Source organism: Ovis canadensis, chromosome 18, assembly GCF_042477335.2.
Source record: "Ovis canadensis isolate MfBH-ARS-UI-01 breed Bighorn chromosome 18, ARS-UI_OviCan_v2, whole genome shotgun sequence".
Taxonomy (NCBI): domain Eukaryota; kingdom Metazoa; phylum Chordata; class Mammalia; order Artiodactyla; family Bovidae; genus Ovis; species Ovis canadensis.
In genome coordinates this window covers 64460360-64479692 of record NC_091262.1, presented here as the reverse complement: position 1 = coordinate 64479692, position 19333 = coordinate 64460360, and the positions used below count along the sequence as shown (strand labels likewise).

The window sequence follows — 19333 nt, the reverse complement described above, 5'->3', positions numbered from 1 at the left end:
TTGGAGAAGACTCTTGAGAGTCCCTTGGACTGCAAGGAGATCCAAGCAGTCCATCCTAGGGGAAATCAGTCCTGAATTTTCATTGGAAGGACTGATGCTAAAGCTGAAACTCTAATACTTTGGCTACCTGATGCGAAGAACCGACTCATTTGAAAAGACCCTGATGCTGGGAAAGATTGAAGGTGGGAGGAGAATGGGATGACTGAGGATGAGATGGTTGGATGGCATCACTGACTTGATGGACATGAGTTTGAGTAAGCTCTGGGAGTTGGTGATGGATAGGGAACCCTGGCATGCTACAATCCATGGGGTCACAAAGAGTTGGACACAACTGAGCAACAGAACTGATGTTCTTTTAGGATAGTTATGAAACAAATTGATAGTTTTTCCAATAAATTGAATATATGTGTACAAATCCTTCAATATGTAGGGACATTTGATTAAAAGTGGTTATATTCCTCTTTGCAAACTTAGTTACAACAAAAGGGGTGAGAAGAAGGAAGAAGCCATGGTGTTCCAAAGAATCCCTAAGTTTTGGTTTTTGTTTGAGGTATTGCAGTTTCAGTTTACAAGGAATTATTTACTGAGAGTCTGAAGACAATAAAAGTATAACTGCTTCCTCAAGCACTTCAGAGTGCTAACACCCTTAACATCATTATCATATCGAAACAGTATCTTGAAATGTTTATACTATTTTCAAGAGAACATTTGAAATCACTGAAATATTTTTACTTATCAAGAAACATTTTTTTTAAACTAAGTCCCAAAAATGATATAACATGAACCTCCATAGTCAACGATAATTGAAAGCTGGTAACATATTATCAGATGTGCCTCTTTTAAAATATAATAACGGAAATAAAAATTTCAGATAAAGTTTAATTAGGCATTGTTATTTATCCCCAATAATTTTTAAATCTGAGAAAAAAGTAAGTTGAAAAACTAGAGGTAGTACATATTCCCCATCAGGCAATTTAATTGATATGGAACTAATATTGCTAACATTCCATTACTATCTTGAAAATGCTTCATATTTTAATCTTTATATTCTAGGAAATTGTACATATATTAAGTATGGAAAGGGTACCAAAATACATACCTGCCTAACATTTAAGCCTTCTGTTGTCTTTGTTTATTCGTCCACCTCTAACTCCCCTCATCAATCCTGAAAATCAAACTAGACCCGGATCCAGGTGCTTCGTATTATTTTTCCCCCATCACAGAGCTCTAATTCTTTAGTGGATTTCAATAAGAGATTTCTTGGCATAGAAAGGAAGCACCTGCTGATTCGAGCAATTCTATCAGCACTCAGCGAAGCAAAAATATTCTGTTGGTGATTATGGTCCTAGTATCAGAATACAACCAATAATTTTATCATCTTATTCCTAATTTGTAATTGGCAACTTTATCCATTGTTTAGCTATAGGGAGAGAAGATTGGTCTTCATAATGATCTCCAAAAGCTGTTCGAAATATCATGGAATTTTGAGTGTAATTTCTACTCACATTTAGTTTGGATTATGTAAAGTTGCAACAATGTGCTTGACTATTATGGACCATGTACCAATCTTCAACACAACTAATTAAAAAGTAAAAATTCTGATAATCTAAAGCTGTGTTTATCACAAGCAATTATTAAGAAAAAGCCAATTTATTGACTACCCTTTCTTTAAATTTACCTTTTAGTTGCCGTGTTACCACAAACTTCAGCTATAGAAAAGTATGTACTTGCATTCCTGCTCAGTTCCCCAGTTACGTCCAACTCTTGGTGATCTCATGGCCTATAGCCTAGCCAGGCTCCTCTGTCCACAGGATCCTCCTAGCAAGAATACTAGGGTGAGTTGTCATACCCTCCTCCGGGGGATCTTCCCGAACTAGAGATTGAACGCAGATCTCTTGTGTCTCCTGAAAAATGAGAATATCCAGGCAGATTCTTTACCACTGCACCATATGGGGAAACCCCATATGTACTTGGCCTAAGTTTAAAACTGCAGTATTCTGTTCTCTTTTACATAATTCTCCACCCCAACTCTCACGGACACGCATACATACACATTACATACACTTGAGACATCTGTGGGCCTCTAAAAATTGTAGTTTAGTTAAATGATAATCACTCCCATTTTCTAAGAAATATACCTTTATTAGACCAAAAATACTGTGTTATTCCTTTATCCTGATCTTTTATTAAAAAACAAAATAAACAAAGGAAAAAAAAAAAACAGTAGATAAGGATAAGCTGCAGTATATACCCGAGGAGTAATGCACACCTGGTAGCCAATTAAAATTTTCTTTTTCACTTAGTCCTGAGAGGGTAACAGGCAGGAAGGCCAGGGGTCTCCAAATGGAGGGAATAGCCTGCAAGTGTCAGACATTTTTATCTCTCTTAAGGGCAGGAGGAAGCAAACTAGTGATATTTTTTCCTTCTCTATACACATTTAAAAGGAGGTTTCTGTTAAAATTCTGTGTTGCCATAATGACACCTGGTTTCACTTGAAGTTAACCATTGCCTTTCTCTTATGGAAATGTTTATCTTAAGCTATGCTAATGTACTATGCATTTACCCTAAACTCTGTCTTCAAGTCGGTTCTGCCTTTTGGGCTCAGAAGCTACTTGATAAACCAGTATGTTATACTCTGATATTTTTCCTCTAATCTATGTAAATGAAACTATTTGTATGGTGCTCTGCCCTTCTTTAAGATTCAAGTTAATCCTTTTATGGCCCAAGATAAACCATTTGGTGCCAAGATTATCCCAAAATACATTTTAGGGGTGAGGGGCCTGGTGCCATTCTAAGTTTTGAGACATTCCTTTCTTTCATTAACAGACTGCTGGTGACTATATAACATCCAGCTGAAGACTAGCAGGGGGGTACTCTTTCTGCCCTCTTCTGATGCCCATGTCAGAAGCTTTCTCTATCTCCTTTATACTTTAATGAAACTTTATTACACAAAAGCTCTGAGCGATCAAGCCTCGTCTCTGGCCCTGGATTGAATTCTTCTCCTCCGGGGGCCAAGAATCCCGGCATCGTGATTCAACAACAACCTTTCAGCCCTGTATCCGTGAACATATTCAATAAGTATATATTAAGTATCTGAGAGAAAAAGGTGCCGCATACTAAAGTGTTTAATGACACATACATACCACTGATAGGACACAGGAGTAAGATGAGTCAATAACAATCCAAATAGGAAAAATGTATGTAATATGAAAAAAAAAATGTTAACAAATATGTACAATAGCACAGAAAAAGGCAAGGATATATATATATATTTCTGATTTGATAATAACTATTTTACTTTTAAAAGATCATGGAGATAGCAGTATGAAAGTAAAATTAGAAGTGGGGAATGATTAGCAGAGGAAGAAACGTAGGTAAGATGTATGAATATGAATCACAGAGAATGAATCACAGTACTGAGAGTAAGCATGGATGAAATTCTGCTTTTGTGAGCAATGCTGTGAGTTTGTATGGGCACATGGGCATGCGTGTCTTCTGCTCCTCAGCAGCGTGGCTCAGCAGAATGACTGCTGGCTCTAACAGATGTGGGTTCATATCTCAGCTCCTTCACTCATCGGCCATCTGATCATGGCAAGTGATCTGCCACCCTTTTCACTCTTATTCTTGTGTGTATGTGCTCGGTGGTATCCAATTCTTTGTGACCTCATGGACTGTAACCCACCAGACTCCTTTGCTCATGGAATTTTCCAGGCAACAGTACTGGAGCAGGTTGCCATTTGCTACTCCAGGGGATCTTCCCAACCTAAGGATCAAGCCTGCATCTCTTGCGTCCCTTGCATTGGTAGGCAGATTCCTAACCAACTGTCCCACCTGCGAAAACCTCTTACACAGTCTCTAATTCAGTTGAATGTTATAATAACAAAATTACATAGGAAATAGAAGCATTGGGTTCAGTCTGTCAGGCAGTCAGTATTCAAAAAGCCTTTTAAAAATGTTTCAAAATCAAGAGAAAAAAGAAGACACACTTTAGAGGAATAGTTATTAATGTGATTATCGTATCATTCTACTACATCTTACTGTATTTGCTGAATAGATGGAGTAGAAAAGATTTTGAACTCTTATCATGATCAAAATAGTTTTTAAAAAACTTCTAAAATAAGACTTTGCATGAATCTAATTAGATATAATATTCTCTTTCTGTAAAAAAAATCTTGCTTAAAATTGCTATCCACCACAAATTTAGACTCCCTGGGAGTTATGTGGGCAAGATCTCCAAGGACAACCTAATGACTAAAATCCCGTGCTCCGTCATCCTCTTGCTCTCTCTCTGCGGCATTTGGCACAATCTAGATTTCTCTTTCGAACTTTGTTCACAGTTAATTCTCAGGAGACACTGTTAGTTTATTTCCTTCCTTCTTGATCATTCTTTTTCTGTCTCCTTTAATGAGATTCCTTCCTCCTCTTGCCTTCAGGGAGAACCCTCTTCAATTTTTCTTTATCTTATATTTTCTTTCTCTCTTTCCCTTTCTCCTTCCCACTACCCTCTCTCTCTCTCTCAATTAGACCTTGGCAAGTAGTTTCTCATCCTTCTGCCTCTTATCAATCTTAGCAATCTCTGACTCAGAGGAACTTGAGAGAATTTATACACACACACACACACACACACATACACACAATATGGATTAGAAAACTAGATTATATATGATCTGTATTACATATAATCTTAGAAAATGTATTTCTTCCCATAAATTAAATAATCTTACCTGTGAGAATGACTTACAAATCTTATCTCCACATCTTACTTTTTCCCAATACCTGTGTCTCATTTTTCAATGTCTATTAGATTTTACCATCTGAAGGTCCTTTACTGGCACTTCAAATTTAACATGCCTAAAAGATAATGTATTGGCCTCCTCTGGAACCAAGCTTTTCTTGAATTCTCCTTTGATTTATTGTTCTACCTTTTTGTATGCTAAAAATTCCAAAATTATATTCACCATCATATGTTTAATGTTTTCACATCGTATCACATAGATACTTCATTCTTATTGCCTCCACCATAATTCAAAAGCCGTCTTATTGCACCTGAATATTGCTTGAGCTTAATGAGTGTTCTGACTCTAGATTTCTTATAAAATCATATTTGGTCAGGAATTCTTTTTCATACCTACCTCAATGCCAATGCTCTCTTTGAGGCTTTTGATAAATTATCCTGGTCATTCACACAAGGCAAAATTGGAAATACACTAAATACAGTATTCTGCATTGCCTTTTTTTTTTTAGAAAGGAAAATGTTCTCCAAGGGTGTGGCTGGTTGTGAAAGAAACCTTGCTGCTGGGGAGTGCTTACTTGATCTGATGCAAAAGATATAAAATATAGCAGTTTCAGTGGGTGATCTCAGTTTGAAGCAAATGGGGAAGACCAAACAGTTAAAGAGAAATCTTAGGAATGAGAAAGCCACAGAGAGGGTTTGATATTCTCTCCATAGTCCCTGGGCCTAGTGTGAGACTACATGCATCCAAAGGGATACCAAAGAGGGTCCAACATGTAAATGCATTCCTGATTGACCAGGAAACTGCAAGTGTGAAGAGGAAACACAGGAAGGGATAAGCCAAGGCAGGTTCAAAAAGTACCTGAACTTTGAAATGTGCTTGCAACCCACACCAAGGTCTATTGGGTAAAGAAAAAAGCCTTCCATTTTTAAGGTTTGAAGACAACGTGATGGTGTAGTGTACTCGGCAATCACTAAGCTGTGCAGAGATGGGGGACAACTAGTAGAAATGAAGCAACATAGATTAAGATGATACAAAAATATTGAGCAAAAAGGTCAATAAATACTAGCTAAAAGAAATGATCAAGGAGTACCTGTCACAATTTAGCAGTTACCATAGCTGCTTTCACCATGGTTCTAGACAATTTCAGTAGAGGTCTGCTTGTTTCTTTAGCCCAGTGCTTTCTTGCAGAGTGACCTTTATTATGTTGATTTAAATTGTTAAAATAAAAATTGTGTGTATTTAAGATGTACACATGATAAATTAACATACTTTGGCCACCTGATGCAAAGAGCCGACTCATAAGATAAGTAAGATCCTGATGCTGGGAAAGATCCTCCCAAAGGCAGGAGAAGGGGGACAACAGAGAATGGGATGGTTGGATGGCATCACTGACTCAATGGACATGAGTCTGAGCAAACCCTGGGAGACGGGAAGGATAGGAAAGCCTGGTGTGATGCAGTCCATGGGATCACAAAGAGTTGGACACGACTGAGCGACTAAACAACAAATAGGGAAATGATTACTACACGCTAGTTGACATTTCTTCTACTCACATAGTTACCATTTGCATGTGTGGATGATGAGAGCACCTAAAATCTTCTCACTTAGCAAATTTTCAGAATTCAATACAGTATTATTAACTATGGTCAGCATGCTGTATATCAGAATGACTTCAAATCATTTAAACTAGAGAGAAATTGTCTTTCTCAGTCTAGAAGAAAATAAGATTTGCATGCTGCTTACAAGAGACCCACCTCAAAACAAGGGACACATACAGACTGAAAGTGAAGGGCTGGAAAAAGATATACCACGCAAATAGAGACCAAAAGAAAGCAGGAGTGGCAATACTCATATCCGATAAAATAGATTTTAAAACAAAGGCTGTAAAAAGAGACAAAGAAGGCCACTATATAATGATCAAAGGATCAATCCAAGAAGAAGATATAACAATTATAAATATATATTCACCCAATATAGGAGCACCGCAATATGTAAGACAAATGCTAACAAGTATGAAAGGGGAAATCAACAATAACACAATAATAGTGGGAGACTTTAATACCCCACTCACACCTATGGACAGATCAACTAAACAGAAAATTAACAAAGAAGCGCAAACTTTAAATGATACATTAGATCAGTTAGACCTAATTGATATCTATAGGACATTTCACCCCAAAACAATGAATTTCACCTTTTTTTCAAGTGCTCATGGAACCTTCTCCAGGATAGATCACATCCTGGGCCATAAATCTAAACTTGATAAATTCAAAAAAATCGAAATCATTCCAAGCATCTTTTCTGACCATAATGCATTAAGATTAGATCTCAATTACAGGAGAAAAACTATTAAAAATTCCAACATATGGAGGATGAACAACACACTTCTGAATAACCAACAAATCACAGAAGAAATCAAAAAAGAAATCAAAATATGCATAGAAACTAATGAAAATGAAAACACAACAACCCAAAACCTGTGGGACACTATAAAAGCAGTGCTAAGAGGAAAGTTCATAGCAATACAGGCATACCTCAAGAAACAAGAAAAAAGTCAAATAAATAACCTAACTCTACAACTAAAGCAATAGAAAAGGAAGAAATAGAGAACCCCAGAGTTAGTAGAAGGAAAGAAATCTTAAAAATTAGGGCAGAAATAAATGCAAAAGAAACAAAAGAGACCATAGCAAAAATCAACAAAGCCAAAAGCTGGTTCTTTGATAGGATAAATAAAATTGGCAAACCATTAGCCAGACTCATCAAGAAGCAAAGAGAGAAAAATCAAATCAATAAAATTAGAAATGAAAATGGAGAGATCACAACAGACAACACAGAAATACAAAGGATCATAAGAGACTACTATCAGCAATTTTATGCCAATAAAATGGACAACGTGGAAGAAATGGACAGATTCGTAGAAAAGTACAATTTTCCAAAACTGAACCAGGAAGAAATAGAAAATCTTAACAGACCCATCACAAGCACAGAAATTGAAACTGTAATCAGAAATCTTCCAGCAAACAAAAGCCCAGGTCCAGACGGCTTCACAGCTGAATTCTACCAAAAATTTCGAGAAGAGCTAACACCTATCCTCCTCAAACTCTTCCAGAAAATTGCAGAGGAAGGTAAACTTCCAAACTCATTCTATGAGGCCACCATCACCCTAATACCAAAACCTGACAAAGATATCACAAAAAAAGAAAACTACAGGCCAATATCACTGATGAACATAGATGCAAAAATCCTCAACAAAATTCTAGCAATCAGAATCCAACAACACATTAAAAAGATCATACACCATGACCAAGTGGGCTTTATCCCAGGGATGCAAGGATTCTTCAATATCCGCAAATCAATCAATGTAATTCACCACATTAACAAATTGAAAAATAAAAACCATATGATTATCTCAATAGATGCAGAGAAGGCCTTTGACAAAATTCAACATCCATTTATGATAAAAACTCTCCAGAAAGCAGGAATAGAAGGAACATACCTCAGCATAATAAAAGCTATCTATGACAAACCCACAGCAAACATTATCCTCAATGGTGAAAAATTGAAAGCATTTCCCCTAAAGTCAGGAACAAGACAAGGGTGTCCACTTTCACCGCTACTATTCAATATAGTTCTGGAAGTTTTGGCCACAGCAATCAGAGCAGAAAAAGAAATAAAAGGAATCCAAATTGGAAAAGAAGTAAAACTTTCACTGTTTGCAGATGACATGATCCTCTACATGGAAAACCCTAAAGACTCCACCAGAAAATTACTAGAGCTAATCAATGAATATAGTAAAGTTGCAGGATATAAAATCAACACACGAAATCCCTTGCATTCCTATACACGAATAATGAGAAAGTAGAAAAAGAAATTAAGGAAACAATTCCATTCACCATTGCAACGAAAAGAATAAAATACTTAGGAATATATCTACCTAAAGCAACTAAAGACCTATATATAGGAAACTATAAAACACTGATGAAAGAAATCAAAGAGGACACTAATAGATGGAGAAATATACCATGTTCATGGATTGGAAGAATCAATATAGTGAAAATGAGTATACTACCCAAAGCAATTTACAAATTCAATGCAATCCCTATCAAGCTACCAGCCACATTTTTCACAGAACTAGAACAAATAATTTCAAGATTTGTATGGAAATACAAAAAACCTCGAATAGCCAAAGCAATCTTGAGAAAGAAGAATGGAACTGGAGGAATCAACTTGCCTGACTTCAGGCTCTACTACAAAGCCACAGTCATCAAGACAGTATGGTACTAGCACAAAGACAGACATATAGGTCAATGGAACAAAATAGAAAGCCCAGAGATAAATCCACACACATATGGACACCTTATCTTTGACAAAGGAGGCAAGAATATAAAATGGAGTAAAGACAATCTCTTTAACAAGTGGTGCTGGGAAAACTGGTCAACCACTTGTAAAAGAATGAAACTAGATCACTTTCTGACACTGCACACAAAAATAAACTCAAAATGGATTAAAGATCTAAATGTAAGATCAGAAACTATAAAACTCCTAGAGGAGAACATAGGCAAAACACTCTCCGACATAAATCACAGCAGGATCCTCTATGATCCACCTCCCAGAATTCTGGAAATAAAAGCAAAAATAAACAAATGGGATCTAATTAAAATTAAAAGCTTCTGCACAACAAAGGAAAATATAAGCAAGGTGAAAAGACAGCCTTCTGAATGGGAGAAAATAATAGCAAATGAAGCAACTGACAAACAACTCATCTCAAAAATATACAAGCAACTTCTGCAGCTCAATTCCAGAAAAATAAACGACCCAATCAAAAAATGGGCCAAAGAACTAAATAGACATTTCTCCAAAGAAGACATACGGATGGCTAACAAACACATGAAAAGATGCTCAACATCACTCATTATTAGAGAAATGCAAATCAAAACCACAATGAGGTACCACTTCACACCAGTCAGAATGGCTGCAATCCAAAAATCTGCAAGCAATAAATGCTGGAGAGGGTGTCGAGAAAAGGGAACCCTCCTACACTGTTGGTAGGAATGCAAACTAGTACAGCCACTATGGAGAACAGTGTGGAGATTCCTTAAAAAATTGCAAATAGAACTACCTTATGACCCAGCAATCACACCACTGGGCATACACACCGAGGAAACCAGAATTGAAAGAGACACATGTACCCCAATGTTCATCGCAGCACTGTTTATAATAGCCAGGACATGGAAACAACCTAGATGTCCATCAGCAGATGAATGGATAAGAAAGCTGTGGTACATATACACAATGGAGTATTACTCAGCCGTAAAAAAGAATTCATTTGAATCAGTCCTGATGAGATGGATGAAACTGGAGCCAATTATACAGAGTGAAGTAAGCCAGAAAGAAAAACACCAATACAGTATACTAACACATATATATGGAATTTAGGAAGATGGCAATGACGACCCTGTATGCAAGACAGGGAAAGAGACACAGATGTGTATAACGGACCTTTGGACTCAGAGGGAGAGGGAGAGGGTGGGATGATTTGGGAGAATGACATTCTAACATGTATACTATCATGTAAGAATTGAATCGCCAGTCTATGTCTGACGCAGGATGCAGCATGCTTGGGGCTGGTGCATGGGGACGACCCAGAGAGATGTTATGGGGAGGGAGGTGGGAGAGGGGTTCATGTTTGGGAACGCATGTAAGAATTAAAGATATTAAAATTTAAAAAATAAAAAACTAAAAAAAAAAAACAAACTTGAAAACAAGATTGCTTCCAGTAGGCTATGTGTTCAGAACAAAATATTTTGGTGTTAGTTCCAACAAAGTAAGCTGATACTGACTTGGTATTTTATGGCCACATACTAGATTGGTTGGAGGCATTAACAAGTACTTCCAACTTAGATAGTTAAGGATGAGTCTCCGAATTCAGATATTCATACCCCATCTGTTTTCATTTCTGTCTCCCCAAAAGTCCTGTTTCAGTGCTTATAAGCCAGGAAATATCCCAAACTTTTCATATTCTAAATTATACTTTAATGTCTAAGATGAACTCCTAATTTATCTATTGTCAAATATTTTGCCTCATAATGAATGCAGAGAACCTATTACCAAGTTCTAAAATCCACTTTGGCCTAATGGTGCTTGTAAATAATGCATTTGCATAATGAGCGATATTTATAAAAGCCGATTACTGCTAATATGGATGACCTTTTGGCACCAAATAAGCTAATAACCTTTGAAATGGGGACTAGATTACATAGTGCTGAAACAAAACTTAGGTATAATAGAAACTAGGCCCCCTTGCATACATAAGGATGAAGGTTATTTTCTATTTTGGCTGCACTCTTAAAGATCCATTAATTTGATATGAGATTTGAATTCAAAATCAATGCCAGCTCATTTTCAAATAGGGAACATTAGAAAAGAATGAAAGCGCCTTCTTTTTACAAATAATTTCTAATGGAGCAGCATTAACCTTAGCATTAAATACCATGATTCTGACATTTTCAAAATATTTCTTTGCTAAAGGTCATATATATTTTATATCTATAGCCAGCTATAAGATTTTAAGGGTCTTATTGATCCATAAATAATAAATATTAATAATAATGATTAATCAGGTTGAAATTCACTTTTTTTTAAGTAGGCCAAAATATACTGTCTCCATATACTTAATTCACATTTTTTTCATGTGCTATAAAAACTAATCTATTTCACCAATGCTAGTAGAAAAATAGCTAATTTTATTAAGGTACTTCCATTTCTGAATATTGCACTTTAAATTGTCTATTTTCTGTTATATATGATTTAATATTACAGCCTAGCCATGATGTAATAGTGTAATAGAACCACAGAATCTCTGTGTAATATAGCAGTGAAGTACTAATGCAATGTATACTGGAATCAGATTTTGGCTTCACTGGCTGTATTCTATTCTACTTGAATCAGTTGGGAATCAAAATTCAGTTATCCAATAACATCCAATTATATGTCTAATAATTTTCAGCATTCATAACATTACCATAGGTTTGTTTTCTCCTATCAGATATAACCATAGGGAAATTTCCTAAATTATTTTTAGTTATTTTGAGTAAGCCACTCACTAAGGTTTTCTTCTTTATCTTCACCTCGTCACAACCCTGTACCCAGGTGACCAGAACTTTCATAATTATTCAGTGATCTCCAAGGCCACCCCACCCCCAGCATGGCAGTACATCCTGCTATTTCATCCCCTATTCATTATCCTGTTTTGTAACTTTATAAAATTTTCTCCCTAGAAAAATCATATTATATAAAACTTTCTTAACACTTTATTTGATAACAGTCATCTCATATGGCAAATTAATTGATTGAAGGCAGGAGGAAAAGGGGATGACAGAGGATAATATGGTTGGATGGCATCACCGACTCAACGGACATGAGTTGGAGCAAGCCCACTGAGAAATATCTGGACTATTTGGAATTTTACTTTCTCCAGAGCCAAAGAGGTCTAATGGCACAGGCACAAATACACAAGGCAATGTAAGTGTCAGTTCAGTTCAGTTCAGTCGCTCAGTCGTGTCCGACTCTTTGTGACCGCATGAATCGCAGCACGCCCAGCCTCCCTGTCCATGACCAACTCCCGGAGTTCACTCAGACTCACGTCCATCGAGTCAGTGATGCCATCCAGCCATCTCATCCTCTGCCATCCTCTTCTCCTCCTGCCCTCAATCCCTCCCAGCATCAGAGTCTTTGCCAATGAGTCAACCCTTCGCATGAAGTGGCCAAAGTACTGGAGTTTTCAGCTTCAGCCTTATTCCCTCCAAAGAAATCCCAGGGCTGATCTCCTTCAGAATGGACTGGCTGGATCTCCTTGCAGTCCAAGGGGACTCTCAAGAGTCATGTACTCAGTATCAAAGTTGATGCTGGTGAAGATGATATTACACTTTCCTTACTGATTCCTTACTTAGAAATAATCACTGCTCAAAGATTTTTACATGGAAACAGGTAAAAAAATAATTTTTAACTGAGTCAGTGGGAAAGTTATCATGAATAAATTGTCATTTGCTCTGTATTCTGAAGGACTAAGATTTTCACAATTAGAAATGAAATGTGAAAAATGTCAGAGTAAGTTAGGATAAGTCCAAGAAGGTACTTGAAAACAACAATAAAATGACAAACTTCTGATAAGATTATAAAATATCTAATTGGAAAATAATAAGTCCCAGAAAAAAAGATCAATATAGTTCCATACATTGACACGTGGGAATGTTCATGCAGGGAGAGCTAGTTGAGTCCATGTAGAGAAAGAGAAACATCATAAAACAATTACTACTGTAAGATGTAATATTAATGAAAATGCTCTTTCATAAACTAACATGATAATCATGACAAAGTCAAGAGGAAGACAAATTATGACAGTTAATGTCATACATTTGAATATAACCATGTGTGTATTTAATGATCCAAGTCTTCATTTTTAAAGGCAGAGCTTACATATTGTCATGGGCATACTCCCTTACCATGAGTAATAGGAATCTTTTTTTTTTAATTTATTTTTTAATTGGAGGAAAATTGCTCTACAGTGTTGTATTAGTTTCTGCCATACCACAAGGTGAATCAGTCACAAATTATATATATATATATATATATATATATCTCCTCCCTCCTTCCACTGCTGCGTCCACAAGTTCATTCTCTACATCTGCATGGATGAACTTAGAGCCTGTTATGCAGAGTGAAGTCAGAAAGAGAAAAGCAAATATATATTAACACATATGTGTGGAATCTAGAAAAATGGTAGTGATGAACTATTTGTAGGGCAGGAATTGAGACACAGATGTAGAGTACCATGAGTAATAGGAACCTTTGGAAGATAGTTATAAAAATGACAAATTGGGGGCAATACAGGTATCAGGCTATAATTGTTAAGGTAAATAGGCTTTTCAGTGGTTTTAAAATAGCCTCAAATAATTATTTTCCACATAACAATATACCCATAGCATCAAAACTATTCCTTTTGTAGATTGTTCTCCACAGACAGACCTTTTTAACAAGGCTTTGTTTTTATTGTTAAATAAAGTCTGTAGAATATGCTGAAAATATATACATGATCTAAATTGAATATAAGAGATGATGATATTAATGGTTTTCTTTTTACCCCAACCTTTCTTTTCTGCTCATTTTTCAATTTTGAAACTTTTCAGGTTGGTTTTCTAACTATCGAGGTCAGTAGCTGAAATGCTGCAGAGATAGATGACATAAAGCCTGAAGACTATATCATACTCTCTCAGAGGGATCAAACTCTTTAAAAATCCTGCTGAAAGGAAAAGGGGAAAAAATGGGTCAAAACTTTGTGTTTGTGTTATTTTCAGTGAAAACATCTCTATTATCTAAGACCTCTGAATAACAGTTAGCTATCAACTCAGCAAGCGTCACAAAAGCAAAACATCAGTGTCATCCCACAGCAAAGGAAGCGTTATGCATTGGCGTTTTTGAACACACATAGCTAGTATGACATTGGGCTCTAAACGCCATACTCTGCTGCAAATCCCTCCTGAATCTCCTTGTGTCTATCCTTATTCTTTACAGCTTCCTCCTATACGCATCCACATACAGAATCTTTTTTCTGTACCTTTAATTTTTTTTATTGAACTATAATGTAATATGGGCTTCCCTGGTGGCTCAGAGGTTAAAGCGTCTGCCTGGAATGCGGGAGACCCGGGTTCGATCCCTGGGTAAGGAAGATCCCCTAGAGAAGGAAATGGCAATCCACTCCAGTACTCTTGCCTGGAGAATCCCATGGAGAGAGGAGCCTGGTAGGCTACAGTCCATGGGGTCGCAAAGAGTAGGACACGACTGAGTGACTTCACTTTCACTTTCACTTTCATAATGTAATATAGAAAACTTATAAGTAAACAGAATTGCAACTTATAGGTACATCACTCCATCTGTTTCCCAAAAGAAAACACTCCCTTGTTAACATCTGAATAAGGAACAAGATAGTCCAATATTCCAGAAAAGGAAAGAATAGGAACATGTTGAAAACATCCTTCAATCTTGTTTCTATGAGTAATAAAAGTGATATTTTAAGATTTGTTAGCTACTTTTATTTGTTTTCTTCCAATTAGTTCAGAAATTATGCTAGACAGATGCTATATTTTAGCCCCTTCAGATTTTAATCTGCCTATAGAAAGTCCCACAGATGCCTCTGATTTCCAGCCTATTTTGGAATGGAAGAATATGCATAACTGATAAAACCTGAATGAACTCTGTGGATTGTATTGTAGGGGAACAAAACTTGCCACCCCAAAATGGCTCTTTGGGATGCAGATTATTTCATGCTGAAAATAATGAAGCCTCAGATGAATCAGAGAAACACTTTGACCTCTCCCAAAACTGCCTAAAGAATTTAGAGAGTCTGTTCCCAGAAGAGAACTATTATCAGATATCTGCAGTGAATATGGGCTAGATGTGGTTGGGGGAATCTCTTAGAGATTAGAGGCCACTTTGTGTCCCATTGCCTCATGCGGTCCAGCAAACTTTTTTTTTTTTTTTTAACTGATTTGCTTTTCTATCTATGTCAATTGCCTCCCTACCCTTTAAAGTCCCAACCCATTATCCTCAATATCCTCTTTTTTCTCTAGCTGAATATGGTATTTAAGTGAGAATTTCAGCCATTTGGGTGAGTTAGTTTTCCTGTGTCTCTCCCATGTGCATGTGTTATTAAACTTTTGTATGTTTTTCTCTTGTTAATCTATCATCATGTGAATTTAATTCTTAGGACAGCCAAAAGAACTTAGAAGGGTAGAGTAAAATTTCTTCCTCACCAATAGTACCGGTGTCCATTTCCTGGTGTTGATATTATACTATGGCGAAACTGGGTAAAGTATGCATGAAACTTCCTATTATATTATTTTGCAATTTCCCATGAGTCTACAATTGTTTCAGAATAAAAAGCAAAAATAACAATTCCAAATTTATAAATATTATTTTAATGAAACTATTCTAAATTGGTTATTGCTTGAACATAATGATAATAACATTTAAATCACCAATAACAGATAATAGCTAATATATTTACTATGTACTAAATATTATGCTGAGCCTCTACAGATGATTTTACTTAATACTCACAAGACACTTTGAGTTGTGTCAGCACTGAGGTGAAGAGAAGTTGCGGAGCATTCACAAGATCACCAACTAGAAAATTGTAGAGCCTGGATTTAAACTCATGTAGACAAAGCACCATTATATCTTATATTACATTTCCCAATCATAGAGTTTGGGGGGGTCGTATATTTTTGTTTGCTTTTTGCTTGTTTTGATTTATATCAAATAAACCATCCTGTAGACAGGCAAAGATATCCAAACAGTATGGTTTCTTTTTCTGTTCCTAAGAATATGGCCTATATACCTTTAAAATTGAAGTACAGTTAATTTGTAATGCTTCAGGTGTACAGCAAAGTGATATATATATATATATATATATGCAGTTTTTAGATTCACTTACATATAGGTTATTACAAGATATTGAATATAGTTCCCTGTGCTATATAGTAGGTCCTTGTTTTTAAAATCTGTTTTACTTAAAATAATGCTTTTCTGTTAATCCTAAATTCCTAATTTATCCCTCCCGCCTTTTCCTCTTTGGTAACCAGGAGTTTGTTTCCAGTGTCAGTTAGTCTGCTTCTGTTTTGCAAATGAGTTCATTTGCATTATTTTTTTTTAGATTCCACATATATGTGATATCACATGATATTTGTCTTTGTATGACTTAACATCACTTAGTATGATAATCTCTAAGTCCATCCATGGTGCCAGAAATGACAGTATTTCATTTTTTATGACTGAGTGATAGTCCATTATGTGTATCAGTTCAGTTCAGTTGCTCAGTTGTGTCCGACTCTTTGCAACCCCATGGACTGAAGCACGCCAAACCTCCCTGTCCGTCACCAACTCTGGGAGCCTACTCAAACTCATGTCCATCGCGTCGGTGATGCCATCCAACCATCTCATCTTCTGCCATCCCCTTCTCCTCCCGGCTTCAATCTTTCCCAGCATCAGGGTCTTTTCCAATGAGTTGGTTCTTTGCATCAGGGAGCCAAAGTATTGGAGTTTCAGCTTCAACATCAGTTCTTCCAATGAATATTCATAACTGATCTTTTTTAGGATAGACTGGTTGGATCTCCTTGCTGTCCAAGGGACTCTCAAGAGTCTTCTCCAATACCACTGTTCAAAAGCATCAAATCTTCAGCATTCAGCTTTCTTCACAGTCCAATTTTCACATCCATATATGACTACTGGAAAAACCATAGCTTTCACTAGATGGACTGTTGTTGGTAAAGTCCCTGCTTTTTAATATGCTGCCTAGGTTGGTCACGTATTCATCTATTGATAGACATTTAGGTTGTTTGCATGTTTTGACTATTGTAAATATTGCTGCTCTGAACATTTCAAATTACAGTTTGCAGAATTTTCATCTTCTCTGTATATATGCCCAGGAGTGGGATTGCTGGATTATATAGTAACTCTATTTTTAGGTTGGTAAAGAATCTCCATATTTTAAACAATACGGTTTCATGATGATGGTTTCCAGCTTTCTTCATATGACTACACCTATTTCTTCATAGGACTGACCATAACGTAAATTTAATTAAATTTTGATTTTAGCTTGGCATGTCAAGTCATATCTATTATGATTATGAGTTTAATCATGAGTCTCTCAAAACATGGTATTTTATCGCCCACTATCTCTGATAACAGATAAAAAAATTTTAGTTTAAAATATATAGGGTAGGGGGTTTCCCTGGCAGCTCAATGGTAAAGAATCTGCCATCCAATGCAATAGATACGGCTTCAATCCCTGATCCAGGAAAATCCCACATGCCATGAAGCAACTAAGCCCATGCACCATAATATTGAGCCTCTGATTTAGAGCCTGAGAGCCTCAACTACTGAGCCCATGAGTTATAACTACTGAATCCTGCATGCCCTAGAGCCCATGCTCTGCAAGAAAAGAAGCCACTGTAATTCGAAGCCTGTGTATCACAACTAGAGAGTAACCCCTGCTTACTACAATCAGAGTAAAAGCCCGTGTATATACATATAAATAGTATAGGGTGGGCTTAGAAGGAATCAGAACTTGAAGCCAAGAATTTCTGAAATATATGAAGATAGTGATTTTAACATTGATTTCTGCTTTAGTATTACTTAAAATGTAAGTAATAAATAACATTCCTAAAATACAAGGTTTCCTATAAAATACAGCTGTTCTATATTGCTCAGAGTATTCCCTTTTTCAATTTGATAGTTGTATAGATTTTAATTTCAGTCATTGTTCCTGAAAGTTTATAAATATCACAAGTAACTACTTTTAATCTATATTTGTTTGCCAAGAAAATGTTAAGAAATAATTTGGGTGCTTACATATTCAAATATATACATTTTTTTTAACTACAGGAAAACCCAAAATTACAGTGTTCTCACTTAATCTTATATTTTACAGAATTGAAAAAAAATATCAATAGTTAGGGTGTGTATGGGTTTATGTTTATGCATATGTTTGCATGTATGAGTATATAACTTAGAAACATTATAACTTTGAAAAAAAAATATTCCTTAGAAATTCCCTGGTGGTCCACTGGTTAGAAATCTGAGCTTTCACTGCCAAAGGCAAGGGTTTGATCCCTAGTCAGGGAACTAATATCTCACAAGCCACACAGCATGGCAAAACTTTTTTAAGATAAAATAAAATATTAAAAACATTAAAAAAGAGAACTTTAAGCATAGCACAAGTAATGTTTAAGTAGTAGAAGTTCAATAAAGACTTTAATAAGTATACGAGTTACAAGCTACAGTATTTGGGGCTACCAAGGGGGATAAGCAACTACTATAATTTTATACCCAATGAATGGAACAATATTACAAAATAAGCTTTGCTTTCCATGACTGAAGAAAATTAGTAATTACAGACTTTAGAATAAAAACAATCTGTTAATTCCATGCTAAACTACACATCAGGATATTTTTCCGAAGCTCCAAATCACTTTGATTAAATTGGAAGCATCTTCCAGTATATAATCCCATTTATAACATCAGTATTAGCAGCTTCCTTTGGTTTACATAGAACTGCTTGCTGACTCATAAAATCCAGTATTTAGATAAATATTTCTTCCTTAAAGCAAGATAACCAATCTCTGTATCCTATTAAGACAACACTTTAGAAAAGGGAATATTGGGGAATTAAAAGAGGTGATGGACAGGGAGGCCTGGCATGCTGCGGTTCATGGAGTCGCAAAGAGTCAGACACGACTGAGCAACTGAACTGAACTGAAAGTCAATCACCTCATAATTATTTGGGAGAATGACATTCCAACATGTATACTATCATGTGAATTGAATCGCCAGTCTATGTCTGACGCAGGATGCAGCATGCTTGGGGCTGGTGCATGGGGATGACCCAGAGAGATGTTATGGGGAGGGAGGTGGGAGGGGGGTTCATGTTTGGGAATGCATGTAAGAATTAAAGATTTTAAAATTAAAAATAAATTTAAAAAAAAATAAAATTATTATTCCATGAAGTGTGCATTTATACACTTAGCCATAAATAAAATGTC

General features: G+C 36.1%; 1 non-coding gene across 1 annotated transcript; it reads left to right on the top strand.

Annotated features, from left to right (window-relative positions):
• The first annotated feature begins 14388 nt into the window (after window positions 1-14388).
• TRNAS-GGA (transfer RNA serine (anticodon GGA)) lies at window positions 14389-14460 on the top strand. Its single transcript has one exon. It is a non-coding gene; the product is annotated as a tRNA-Ser (tRNA).
• The last annotated feature ends 4873 nt before the right edge of the window (window positions 14461-19333 follow it).